Source organism: Hemitrygon akajei, chromosome 4 (genome assembly GCF_048418815.1).
Source record: "Hemitrygon akajei chromosome 4, sHemAka1.3, whole genome shotgun sequence".
Lineage (NCBI taxonomy): Eukaryota > Metazoa > Chordata > Chondrichthyes > Myliobatiformes > Dasyatidae > Hemitrygon > Hemitrygon akajei.
This window is the reverse complement of record NC_133127.1, coordinates 21,285,273-21,300,060: the sequence shown is the minus strand read 5'-3', so window position 1 is coordinate 21,300,060 and position 14,788 is coordinate 21,285,273.

Sequence of the window (14,788 nt, the reverse complement as noted above, 5' to 3'; positions counted from 1 at the left end):
AAAAGTTCAACTTTTGTCTCATCTGACCACCGAACATTGTCCCAGAAACATTAGAGAACATCCAGATGGTCTTTTGGAAACATAGAAACATAAAAAATAGGTGCAGGAGTAGGCCATTCGGCCCTTCAAGCCTGGCCACCATTCAGTATGATCATGGCTGATCATCCAACTCAAAACCCTGTACCTGCTTTCTCTCCGTACCCCCGATCCATTTAGCCACAAGGGCCATATCTAACTTAAGATTATCTAAACTTGAGATGTGCAGCAATGTTTTTTTTGGAAACCAGTGCTTTTCTCCATGGTGTCCTTCCCATGAACACCGTTCTTGTTCAGTGTTTTTCCTATAGTGGACACATGAACAGAGACTTCAGCAAGTTCTAGAAATTTCTGCAGGCCTTTTGCTGTTACCCCTGGTTTCTTTTTCACATCCTTCAGCATTGCACATTGAGTTCTTGGTGTGATCTTTGTAGGATGCCCATTCCTAGGGACAGTAGCAACAGTTTCCTCCATTTGTAGACAATTTCTCTTACTATGGACTGATGAATGCTCAGGTCTTTAGAAATGCTTCTGTAGCCTTTTCCGGCTTCATGCATCTCTACAATTCTTCTTCTAAGGTTGTCTGAAAGTTGGTTTGATCAAGGCATGATGCACATCAACAGATCTTTCTTGAGAATAGCAGGCTCTGTCAGTAAGCTGACTTCAATAGGTTTCAAAAGGTACTTTTAATGTCAGAGAAATGTATACAATATACATCCTGAATTTTTTTTTGTCTCTTTTATAGGGCAGGGCACCTCTACAACCCACATCTCCAATCTCATCTCATTGATTGGAACACCTGACTCCAAATAGCTTTTGTAGAAGGCATTACCCCAGAGGTTCACATACTTCTTCCAACAAATACACGTGATATTGGATTATTTCTCTCAATAAATAAATGAACAAGTATAATATTTTTGCGTTATTTATTTAATTAAGTTCTCTTTATCTAATTTTGGGACTTAGATGAATATCTGATCACATTTTAGGTCAAATTCTACAGGGTTCACAAACTTTCTAGCACCACTGTACACAGCATCCATGCTAGGATGACCAGACTCAAAAACAGGCCCAAGCAATAAGGCTGATATACACATCCACCCACTAACTCACCCTTCCACACCCTCCAACACTACTTTCCTGTCAGTTACCTTATGTACAGACATTCCTGTGCCTAGCTTCACACCGTGGACACACAATGAATCTATGTATATAAGCTATCTTGTCACTTACACTTATTATCTTTTTGTGCTTTTTGGATATGAAAGAATGATTATTTCATTCTCCTTTACATTTAGGCACTGGAAATGACATTAAGCATTAAACAATTCTGACTAGTTGTATCACCACCTGCTATGGATACCCCAATGAACAGGATTGAAAAAGGATGCTGAGGATTATAGACTCAGCCAGCTCTATCATGGGCACTAGCCTCCCTACCAACGACGACTACTACTACTGCTACGTCGACTCAGGCCTAGGGGGCCGGTGTCAGGCACGATGATGGACTCTCCACTCCTCCCTCTCCCTCATCAGTGTGTTCAGTCCATCTACATTAGCCCCGCCACTATCTTCTAGGAGCATGGTGATCACTGTCTTGGGAGGGCGCCCAGGGTTCATCCTCCCATGCTTGGGCTCCCATGTGATGACTAGGCTGGCAGGTAGCTCAGGGTGGCGTAGACAGTGCCCCGCTAGTTGCAGTCTTCTCACCTCGATTTTAGTAGTCAGTATCGGTAGGTTGTCATAGAGCTCGACGTTCATCATGTGCTGTTGCCAACTCATGTCAAGAGCCATCCGGAGCAGTTGTGTATAACAACCATCTAGTGACTTTCACATGGTCTTGGTGAGTGTCCACGTCTCGCATCCGTACGTGAGAATGGACCCTATGACTGCTATGAAGATCCTCTTTTTGAGCCCTCTGGTCAGGTTCAACCTCCAGATTTCCTTCATGTCGTTCATAACCTTCCACGCCATACCATCGAGGACATCTTCAAAAGGTGATTTTTGAAGAAGTGACATCCATCATGAAGGCCCTTCCCACCTAGGACATGCCCTCCTCTTATTACTACCATCAGTGATGAGGTACAGGAGTCTGAATATCCATACTAATGTTTTAGGAACAGTTTCTTTGTATATACCATCAGATTTCTGAATAGCCCATGGACCCAAGGACACTAGTTTGCTCTCTTATTGCACTATTTCTTTATCTATCTATTTAATTACGTTTTTATTTATTGTTTGTTTATTTATTTTAAATGTATTATGGTAACCTATAATAACTCTTGATGTTTTGCACAATACTGCTGCCACAAGACAATAAATATCATGACATATGTCCGAAATCAACACAATTCTGCTTCACTAACTGCATTTAATACGTGGATGAATAGAAAATGTTTACAGCAATGTGGGCCAAAAGTGTATAAATGGGTCTTGCTTTGATGGGAATCTGGGCTGGCATGGAGCAGATGGCCTGAAGGGTCTGACTCCAGGCTGTATGACTAGCCTTGATGAACTACCTCTTTATTCTGTACCCACAGCTCTCTCTTTCTACTCTAACAGACATTATTTTGCCAATAGCTACTCTTTCTCATCCTGTTTCATGAAGCATTTGCTGGTTTAGTTGTCCAGGCAGATGACTGGTGTTGTCAATTTCATCGTTGTTTCGGGACACTCCCATTACTACTCTTGCACGTATTTTTTGGCTTCTATTACTTCCTGCCAGATTTGAGCACATTCACACTTACTTTTGAAGGGAATACTATCTAACAATAAGCAGACAGAGCTAGCTCGTTTTGTATACTTTCGTTACTCCATGATACAGGGCGGCATGGTAGTGTAGTGCTTAGCTTTACAGCACCTCCTGTAAGATCATGGTTCGATTCTCACAGCTGTCTGTGAGTTGTACATTCTCCCCGTGACCGTGTGGATTCCCTTTGGGTGCTCTGATTTCCTCCAAAGATGTATGATTATGGCTAGTAAATTGAGGGCATGCTATGATGATGTCAAAATCATGCTGACACTTGCCCAGCACAATACATGCTGATTTGATTTGGCGCACACCATTCACTTCACTGTGTGTTTCGATGTACATGTGATAAGTTAAGCTATTTCTTAAAAAAGTATCTTCAAGTCTTACTACTAGAATTGAAACCTGTGCATATTTGCATGCTGGGATTTCTGATCTCTGTGTATGTGTCCTCCTCTGCAGGCTCATAGTCGAGAAGACCTAGTAAAGGTCAAAGGGCAAGTTAGCACAGTAGCCCTCCTCACAGCCCTCCCCAAAAATCAGAAGGACACGTTCTCTCCTAAAGCTAGCAGGTCTGGGAGGCGCAAGAGATTGCAGAGACTGGAATCTGGGACTGAAAAGCAAACTGCATAGGAACTGAGTGGGTCATAAAGCATCTGGGAAGGCAAAGTGACGGTCGATAGCTCAGATCGAAATCTTGCATCAGATCTTCACCCAAAATGTCAGAATCAGAATCCACTTTAATCTCACTGGTTTATGTCATGAAATTTCTTGTCTTGGTGGCAGAAGTGCAATTCAATACATAATAGAGAAAAAAAAACTGTGAATTACAGTAAGTATATATACTTTCTATATACTCACTCTTGAAACGCCCTTAGAGTACCTGGATAATACATACACCCGTGTCAGGATGCTATCCATCGACTATAGCTCAGCATTTAATACCACCATTCCCACAATATGATTGAGAAGTTACAGAACCTGGGCCTCTGTACCTCCCTCTGTAATTGGATCCTCAGCTTCCTAACTGGAAGACCACAATCTGTGTGGATTGATGATAATATGTCCTCGCTGACGATCAATACTGGTGCACCTCAGGGGTCTGTGCTTAGCCTGCTGCTCTACTCTCTCTATACACATGACTGTGTGGCTAGGCATAGCTCAAATACCACCTATAAATTTGCTGATGATCCAACTATTGTTGGTAGAATCTCAGATGGAGATGAGAGGGTGTACAGGAGTGAGATATGCCAACTAGTGGAGTGGTGTTGCAGCAACAACCTGGCACTCAACGCCGGTAAGACGAACGAGCTGATTGTGGGCTTCAGGAAAGGTAAGACGAAGGAACACATACCAATCCTTATAGGGGGATCAGAAGTGGAGAGAGTGAGCAGTTTGAAATTCGTGGGTGTCAAGATCTCTGAGGACCTAATCTTGTCCCAACATTTCGACGCAACTACAAAGAAGGAAAGACAGTGTCTATACTTCATTAGGAGGTTGAAGAGATATGATATGTCAACAAAAGCATTCAAAAATTTCTATAGATGTACTGTGGAGAGCAGTCAAACAGGCTGCCGCACTGTCTGGTATGGGGTGGGGGGGGGGGGGGCTACTGCACAGGACCGAAAGAAGCTGGAGAGGGTCATAAATTTAGGTAGTTTCAACTTGGGTACTAGCCTACAAAGTACCCAGGACATCTTCAAGGAGCAGTGTCTCAGAAAGGCAGCGTCCATTATTAAGGACCTCCAGGGCATATTCTATATTATGTATAGTATTGAACTGCTGCTGCTAAGTTAACAAATTCCAGTAATAAAGCAGATTCTGATTCTGATGTTTGACTGCTCTTCCTCTGCCTCTCACTAGCTACTGTAAGAGGAAAGTGCAGAAGTCTTGGGTCCACGTTGTAAGGATTGTTGAAGAGACTGTAGACTCATTTTGGGGGACTTTGGGGGTTCATGTTGCATGGGTGCCTCGTTTCTGGTTGCTCTTTTTTCTTCTGCTTTTCAGCTGCTCAATCAGGGTAATCGGTGTGGCCTGGAGTGCTTCAGCCTGCAGTGGGATGCTGAGCTGAGCTAAACTGAATACCATTGGTTTGATGTTTGATATTCTGTATGTTGTCGCTTGCTTTTTGCCATCTGCAAAATTTGTTCTTCGTGCATTAGATGCTTGATGTTTACTTTAACGGGTTCCATGTTTCTTTATTTTGTGGCTGTCTGTGGACACGAGGAACCTCAGAGTTGTATTTTGTACGCATACTTTGAAAATAAGTGTACTTTGAATACTTGAATCCTCTAGCTGTTTCCTTTTGAACTCATTCACCTTTTGCTTGCTCCATTGCTGTTGCCACCAATGTCATCATTCTCTTGTCACCTACATCCAAAATCCAAATCAGGTTTATTATCACCGACAAAGGTCACCTTATTTGGTGCAGGAGCCATGTATTTCTTATTATTTATAGCATATTGATGTGTTTCACTGTACTGCAACAAATGTCACAACAAGGGCACATATACATCCAGAGGGCACTTTATTAGGTACACCTGCTCATTATTGCAAATGTCTAATCAGCCAATCACCTGGCAGCAACTTGGCATTCATAGCAAAAGGATTTGAGTACAGGATCAGGGAGGTTCTACTGCAGTTGTACAAGGCCTTGGTGAGACCGCACCTAGAGTATTGTGTGCAGTTTTGGTCCCCTAATCTGAGGAAAGACATTCTTGCCATAGAGGGAGTACAGAGAAGGTTCACCAGATTGATTCCTGGGATGGCAGGACTTTCATATGAAGAAAGACTGGATCGACTAGGCTTATACTCACTAGAATTTAGAAGATTGAGGGGGGATCTTATTGAAACATATAAAATTGTAAAGGGATTGGACAGGCTAGATGCAGGAAGATTGTTTCCGATGTTGGGGAAGTCCAGAACGAGGGGTCACAGTTTAAGGATAAAGGGGAAGCCTTTTAGGACCAAGATGAAGAAAAACTTCTTCACACAGAGAGTGGTGAATCTGTGGAATTCTCTGCCACAGGAAACAGTTGAGGCCAGTTCATTGGCTATATTTAAGAGGAAGTTAGATATGGCCCTTGTGGCTAAAGGGATCAGGGGGTATGGAGAGAAAGCAGGTACAGGGTTCTGAGTTGGATGATCAGCCATGATCATACTGAATGGCGGTGCAGGCTCAAAGGGCCGAATGGTCTACTCCTGCACCTATTTTCTATGTTTCTAACTCAATGTGTTAAAGCATGCAGACATGGTCAAGAGGTTCAGTTGCTGTTCAGACCAAACGTCAGAACAGGGAACAAAGTTAATCTAAATGATTTTGACTGTGGAATGATAGTTGGTACCAGAAGGGGTGGTTTGAGTATCTCAGAAACTGCTGATCTCCTGGGATTTTCGTGCACAGCAGTCTCTAGAGTTTACAGAGAATGGTGCGATAAACAAAAAACTTCCAGACAGCAGCCGTTCTGTTGGCAAAAAACATCTTGTTAACGAGAGAGGTTAGAGGAGAATGGCTAGACTAGTTCAGTCCAGAGAAGGTAAGTCATACACAACACATAAAGTAATATGACCACAAATAATTTAACAAATAATAAAATATAGTCCAGAATATGTGGTGACACCTGCAGGCTGACCCCAACACAGCCTCGGGTTGCATTGGTTGTTGGTACAAATACTGTGTTGTGTACCTTGGTCTGGAGGAACGTTGTTTCATTTGGTGGTACCCATGTTGAATGACAATAAACTTGAACCCGAACTGGAACATTCTGGTATCAACATAGCATGCCCACTATGTTCAACACAGGCAACAACAAAACAACACAACCACAACAATAAAACAAAACAAGCCCCTTTCCTCCCTCCCACCATTCACCCCTTCACACATACAGAAATACAATCCTCCATCTGCAGGACAGGCCTGAATTTTACTAGTCATCATCATGTGCCACGTTGTATGACGTGGGCAATCATGGTCACTTGGTAAGTTTTTCTACAGCAGTGGTTTCCCATTGACTTCTTCTGGGCAGTGTCTTTACAAGATGGGTGACCCCAGCCATTATCAATACTATTCAGAGATTGTCTACCTAGCGTCAGTGGTCACATAACCAGGATTTGTGATATGCACCAGCTGCTCATATGACCATCCACCACCTGGTCCTGTGGCTTCACATGACCCTGAGGTGGGGGCTAAGCAGGTACAACACCTTGCCCAAGGATGACTCGCAGACTGGTGGAGGGAAGGAGCACCTTGGACCTCCTTTGGTAGAGACGTAGTTCCACCCCGCCGCCCGTATTTCATGAGTGCCATTCAGAAAATGCCAAATGAGCTTTTGTCTCATCTTATCACCGAACAAGACATCTGCAACAAATTGTAGGGAGTTGTGAATGCGGCCCTGTCCGTCATGAAAATCAGCCTCCCCTGTAATAAACTCTGTCTACACTTTCCACTCTCGTGGGCAGGAAGTGCTAAGTCCTGAGAACACATGTCCCCTGGCTGTAGGGCAGTTTCTATCCCATTGTTACAAAACAATTGAATGGACCTCTCACACAATAAAAATCTTCTGAGGATTGTCGCCTTGTTGTGCTGGAGAGGCTTGTGAGAAATTGAAATCCCTAGAGTGATGCCGTCTGGAGCGTAGCTCCTGGTGAGGTCATGGGGGAAGTTCCTAGACAAAGAGCAATCCAATCAAGACCTCAGTAGTGGGGCTGACACATCACAATGCTAGTGTTAGTGATAATGGTAGTGAAGAAGGAAGAAGGCTGCAGCAATGAAGGGTCCTCACTCATCTTGCATTCTATGCCACTGGACCCCAACCCCGATTTTTCAAGGATGTTTTGGTGGCTGCCTGTGCATCAGGCTCCCCACATTAAAAAAAAAGTTATGCACAGGCATTCTCCATTAAGGGAATAACCCCTTAGGAGAACATTACACTCAACTTGAGCGGTCACACTACTACTACTACCACAATATATTCTGTAATTCAAAATTATATTATTCTGACTACCTTAATTGGGTGGCAGGCTGGAGATATGACTCTACAACAGGAGGTGTATGGGTGTCAGCAATCCTTCTCTCCACTAGTCAGCAGGTCACCCTTGGGCAAGGTGTAGCACCTGCTTAGCCCCATCACCCCCCTCCCGCATTTTACATTAAATATCATTCTTGGAGGTCCATCAGTTTCATCGGTGACTTAACAAATAAGCATGTTGTGTTTTATCAAAGCGCCAACTTTGATGCCTCCAGAGTATAATGTAATTTTGCTACACATGCTACTAAGGGTGTTTTTTAAAATCCTTTTATGCTTAGATAAATTAGATTAAGAATGTGCTAGCATTATGTTCCTGTTCATTGCCATCCTTTCAATTTTGTTCATAGCAGAATCAGAATCAGGTTTAACGTCACCGGTAATGTCATAAAATGTCTTGTTTTGCCGCAGGAAAACCTTGCAATATGTAATGCAATAAGAAGTGTAAATACAGATCTGAGCAAACATTTTAGGCACATATTGTATATATAGCTAGGGGAGCCTAAGACTTTTGCACAGTACGACAGTAGTTTTATGTATTGCACTATACTGCTGCCACAAAAAAATCATGACATATGTGAGTGATGATAAACCTGATTCTGATCTGGGTCTTTATTGTGGACTGAGAGTGGGAAGAGGGCTGAGAGAGGGGAATCATAGTTGGGAAGAGGGGAGGGAACAGGAAGCACCAGCGAGCCACTCTGTAATGATCAATACCCCAATTGTATGGAATCAAATGGACGTGTCTGGTGTACCCACACCACCACCTGCCACTGGCAATCCTCCTCTGCCACCTGCCCCTCACCCCTCTGCCACCCTCACCTTCACCATTCCTAGCACCATTTGCTCACGCCAGATTTACAAACTTGCTCTCTGCTCCATGGTAACAAATATGGTACTGTGTAAAGGACTTAGACACCCTAACTATATTCACAAAATGCTGGAGGAGCTGAGGACTAATGAAGGGTCTTGGCCCAAAACACCGACTATTTATTCATTTCCATAGGTGCTGCCTGACCTGCTAAGTTCCTTCAGTATTTTGTGATTTCCAGCATCTGCAGAATCTCTTCTGTTTACCCTAGCTATCTATCTCTATCTATATACATATATTCATTCTATAAATTGAATAAATAGTGCAAAAAGCAAAAAAAAGGTGAGGTAATGTAATTGGGCACAAGTGTCCATTCAGAAATCTGATAGCAGTGGGGAAGAAGCTGTTGACTGTGGGTCTTGAGGCTCCTAAACCACCTCCCTGATGGTAGCAGGTCAAGATTTCCTGAAGCGCCTCTCAGTGGTGCTTCAGCTGTGTAGTGCTGTGTGCATCATTTAAAGAATGTCGAGCTAAAAGAGAGGGTGTAGATATATTTACAAGAATGATGCCATAACTGGAAACTAATGACTGCTATGAAAAATGTAAGGGCTTGGGCTCTTTTCTCCAGAAAAAAAATCAGAATCAGATTTATTAATACTGACATGCCTAGTGTGTTTTACAGCGGCAGTTCAGTGCTAACACATAAAATTACCATAAATACAAAAATAAATAAATCACAAAAAGGAATCCAGAAGTAGAGAGCAAAATAAAGACATAGTGTTCATGGACTATTCATAAATCTGATGGCAGAAGGGATGAGGCTCTTTCTGAATCATTGTGTTCAGGTCTTTAGGCTTCTATTCCTCGTCTCCTATGGTTGTAAAGAGAAGAAGGCAAATCCTCTTGCCTTTCAATTTGCCTACTGCTGAAACAGAGACTCGACAACTGATGTTCTCAGTATTATTTATTTAGCTATCTATTTGTTTTGTTGCTTATATTTTGTTCATATTTGCACATATTGTCTTTTTTGCATATTGAATAATTACAATAGAATCAATGATAGATTGCACCCACTTGGGCGTTCAATTAATGTGCAAAAGGCAACACACTGTTCAAATACAAAAGAAGACAAATAAAAGCAATAATAAATATGCAAAAAATATTGAGAACATCAGATCAAAAGTCCTTGGAAGAGAGTCCATAGATTATGGAAACATTTCAATAATGAGGCAAGTAAAGTTGAGAGAAGTTATCCCCTTTGGTTCAGTAACCTGATGCTTGAAGGGTTAATAACTGTTCCTAATCTTGGTGGTGTTTGTCCTGAGGCTTCTATACCTTCTTCCTGATGGCAACAGCAAAAAGACAGCCTAACCTGGGTGGTGAGGCTCCCTGTGTGTAGTTTTCCATTGACTCAATTGTTCAATTGTCAATGCCTGCAAGAAAATGAATCTCAGGGTAATATATGGTGACATGTATTTTGATAATAATTTACTTTGCAATTTGAACTGTGAAACAGCTCTATGGCAGACACCATAAGCACAACAAATTCTGCAGATGCTGGAAATCCAGAGCAACTTACACAAAATGCTGGAGGAATTCAACAGGTCAGTCCACATCTATGGAGTGGAATAAGCAGTCGACGTTTTGCACCGAGATCCTTCATCAGGACTGGAGAGGACGAGGAAAGAAGCCACAATAAGATAGTTCTGGGAGAAGGAGTACAAGATGGTATGTGATAGGTGAGACCAGGTGAGGGGAAAGGTGTGTGGTTGGAGGAGGGGCATGAAGTGAGAAGCTGGGAGGTCATAGGTGGAAGAGGTAAAGGGTGAAAAAAATAAGGAATCTGATCGAAGAGGAGAGTGGACCATGTGAGAAAGGGGAGGAGGAAGGACACTAAGAGGGTGTGGGCAGGTGAGGTGAAGAGACAGAGATGGCAGACACCTCCCTGCAATGCACTCATCTGTGGAGCACCTGGACAGTGAAAACACCATCATCAGACTACTGTTTATTGACTCCAGCTCTGACTTCAATGTTATAATTCCAAACAAACTCATCTCCGAACTCCAGACCTGGGACTCAACATCTCCCTTTGCAACTGGATCTTTGACTTCCTGACCAACAGACCTTAATTAGCAAGGATAGGCAACAACACCTCTAACACAATTAGCCTCAGCACTGGTGCCCCATATTGCTATGTTCTCAGCCCTGTCCTCCACTCTAACTCCATCTACAAGTTTGCAACGATATTACTGTGATGGGTGTGTTAGTATGTGTGTACATAATAAAGAACTGCAGTTCCCAGTGGGCAATGTGGGTGGTTCACCCGGAACTGAAAGTGACATAGGGGAGTTAGTTTGCACGCACATGGGTGGGCCTAAAGCCATTGCTGGATTATCCCAAATAAAATGTGTCAGTTTTACCCAAGCTAAGTTTGTCTTTTATCAAGAACAAACATCACAGTGCACCATTCCTCAGAGATGTGTGGATAGGTTAGATGAGGAAGAACAAAGTAAGGCTTGAGTGAAGGATAAGTGTCTGTGTAGACACTACATTCATAGTGCTTCCTACTTTCCATTCAAATCTGTGGCTCTTTCTGAGATTAGTTCAGCAAAGATACTATTATCATTATTGCTTGCCTTGGCAACCGTGAGCATACTTTAGGTATGATGTTCCCATAACTGAAAGGTGTTCTGAAACCATGCACCTTGAATTTGGTCCTTGTGAAAAACAGAACAGAAAGACTGGACCAAATGATTTGCTTTTGTACTGTGAATTTTGGTTTTACCTTTCACTTTCAAGTTCCTGTAATCACAGTTTCAATTAATACAGAACATAGGACAGTACTGCACAGGAACAGGCCCTTCAGTTTGCAATGTTGTGCTGAACCCTGCGCTAACTGCTTGCTCCCCTTACTTCACACACTTCCTATCTGAAGCCTGCACTCTGGGTGTGACCACTGCAGAAAAAGTTTCATCTGTGAGGTTTTCAGCCTCCAGGGTGCTCCTGATACTTCCAGCTCCAACTCCAATTCCTTAACATAGTCAGCCAGGAGTTGAAGCTGGGTGCACATCCTGCAGATATAATCACCAGGGAGACTGATGTGTATGCTGCAATCCTACGCCTCATAGAAGGAGCATTCCACTGCCTTAACTACTATCCTGCCTACAGTTCAAGTCGTCACTTTAATTGTCATTTCGACCATAACTGCTGGCACAGTACATAGTAAAAATGAGACAATGTTTTTTCAGGACCATGGTGTTACATGACACAGTACAAAAACTAGACTGAACTGTGTAAAAAACAACACAGAAAAGAACTAGACTACAGACCTATCCAGGACTGCATAAAGTGCACAAAACAGTGCAGGCATTACAATAAATAATAAACAGGACAATAGGGCAGTAAGGTGTCAGTCCAGGATCTGGGTATTGAGGAGTCTGATATCTTGGGGGAAGAAACTGTTACATAGTCTGGTCGTGAGAGCCTGAATGCTTCAGTGCCTTTTCCCAGACGGCAGGAGGGAGAAGAGTTTGTATGAGGGCTGCGTGGGGTCCTTCATAATGCTGTTTGCTTTCCGGATGCAGCATGTGGTGTAAATGTCCATAATGGCGGGAAGAGAGGCCCCTATGATCTTCTCAGCTGACCTCACTATCCGCTGCAGGGTCTTGCGATCCGAGTTGGTGCAATTTCTGAGCCAGGCAGTGATGCAGCTGCTCAGGATGCTCTCAAAACAACCCCTGTAGAATGTGATGAGGATGGGGGGGGGGGTGGGAGATGGATTTTCCTCAGCCTTTGCAGAAAGTAGAGATGCTGCTGGGCTTTCTTTGCTATGGAGCTGGTGTTGAGGGACCAGGTGAGATTCTCCACCAGGTGAACACCAAGAAATTTGGTGCTCTTAACCTTTAACTTGTTATACCTTTGGCTCTAACGTGATAAATTTAAATTCTAGTCAACTAGATGATTCCAACTGACTCAGCACCCTTACCCTCCGGCTGTTCTTGCCAAAGTCTGTTGAACCAAAGCCTCTGACTCTAACCCTGACTCACGCCAGCAATAGCAGCTTCACTTACATCTCACTTCTTTTTATCGGTCCTTGCTTTTACTAATAACCCAAATCCCGACAAGCCCTGCTCGCTTTTTAAAACCAGTGGGTAGAGTCCATTAGGAACCGTCTCCAAATCACTCCGCGATCCTCCGCTCTGCACATAAGCCCCGCTCGCATTTTAAAACTGGCGTGTAAAGTCCACAATGAACTGTCTCCATCCCACTTTGCTATCATTTTGACCAATCAGCTGGAGGTACGCAGCAGTTCAGGCAGCATTCTTGGAAAAAGAGTAAACAGTCAATGCTTTGGGCCAAGACCCTTCATCAGGACTGGAAGAAAAGATGAGGTCAGATCAAGAAGGTGGGGGGAGGGGAGGAAGAAGTACAAGGTGATAGGTGAAAGGTGACAGATGAAACCGGGTCGAAGCCATCCTTGAGTCCGGTGACACATCCTTTTAGACTTTTTTAAAAAAAACTTGTGTCTGATGGGGGGGGGGGGGGGTAGAGAAGAGAGAATGTCCAGGATGGTTGAAATCTTTGATTATGCTGGCTACTTTACCATCTATACTTCTCAGGAGGCACAGCTGGATTCACAGATGGGAGCCTGGTTTCCATGACATGCTGAACTATGTCCACAACTCTCTGCAGTTTATTGTGACAGGCAGAGCAGTTGGAATTGGAAATGGAATTAGTTCACGATTGTCAGGTGGTAGACTGAATTGCTTCCCCTGCATAACCGTTCATAGAGTACATGACACACGGAAGTAGTACAAGGTAAAGCAACAATAGTGCAGAATAAGGTGTACCAGCTACAGAGAAAGTGCAGAGCAGGTGGATATAAAGCACAAGATATGAGGCAGATTATGAGGTCAATACTCTGGTTTACCATACTAGGGAGTCTTTAATAGTGGGATAAATGCTGTCCTTGAGCCTGGTGATATGTGCTTTCAGACTTTTCTATATTTTGCCCTAAGGGAGAGGGATGAATCAGAATCAGGTTTAATAACACCAGCATATGTTGTGAAATTTGCCAATTTAGCGGCAGCAGTACAATACATGATAAATGAAAAAATAAATGTATGAATTACAGTAAGTATACGTATACTCTGTTTTCGTGGATGATTGCAAAGAAAAAGAATTTCAGGATGTATATTGTATACATTTTTCTGACATTAAACATACCCATTGAAACCTACTGAAACCCAAATCATTAAACTAAAAAATGGTGCAAAAACAGAAATAATAAAAAAGTGAGGTAGTGTTCATAAGGTCAATGTCCATTTCGAAATTGGATGGCTGAGGGGAAGAAGCTGTTCCTGAACGGCTGGGTGTGAGCAGGCTGCTTTCCCACAGCAGCAGGAAATATGGACAAAAGTCCATGGACAGGAAGTTGTTTTCCGTGAGGTGCTGAGCAATGTCCACAACTCTGCACTTTTTTATGGTTGTGGGCAGAGCAGTTGGAATTGAAATTGGACATAAAATTGGCTTATTAACGTCACGTGTACCGAAGCAGAAATAAAAGCTTGTCCTGCATAGTGTTCATAAAGTACATGGCTGCACTGGCATAGAACAAGTAAAACAATCACAGTGCAGAATAAATTACGGAGGAAGTGCAGTTCAGGTAAACATATAGATGCAAAATCATAACGAGGCAGATTGTGAGGTCAAAGCCATTCAATTGTCTTTAACCGGGGGGTAGAAACTGTCCTTGAGCTTGACCGTATGTGCTTGTAGGCTTTTGTACTTTCTGTTGGAAAGCGGGTGAGGTGGGTAGAGAAACTCTCTAGGGTAGATGGCATCTTTGATTAGGCTGACTGCTTTACTATGGTAATGGGAAGTGCAGACAGTGCCTGGGGGGGGGTGGGGGGGGGAGGCTGTGTCCATAAGTCTCTGCATTTCTGCATTTTTTTTTACTGTCACGGGCAGCGTAGTTGCTGCACCAATGATGACAATTTAAATGAATTCCACCTGTCTTGGTCTAAATACCTCTTATCCTTTCCTATTTAACTTCTTCCCCCACCGTCCCAGGCAGCACATTCTAGGCAATGCCACTCTCTGAGTAAAAAAAAAATACGCCTCGTTAATAAAAACACAAAATGCTGGCAGAACTCAGCAGGCCAGACA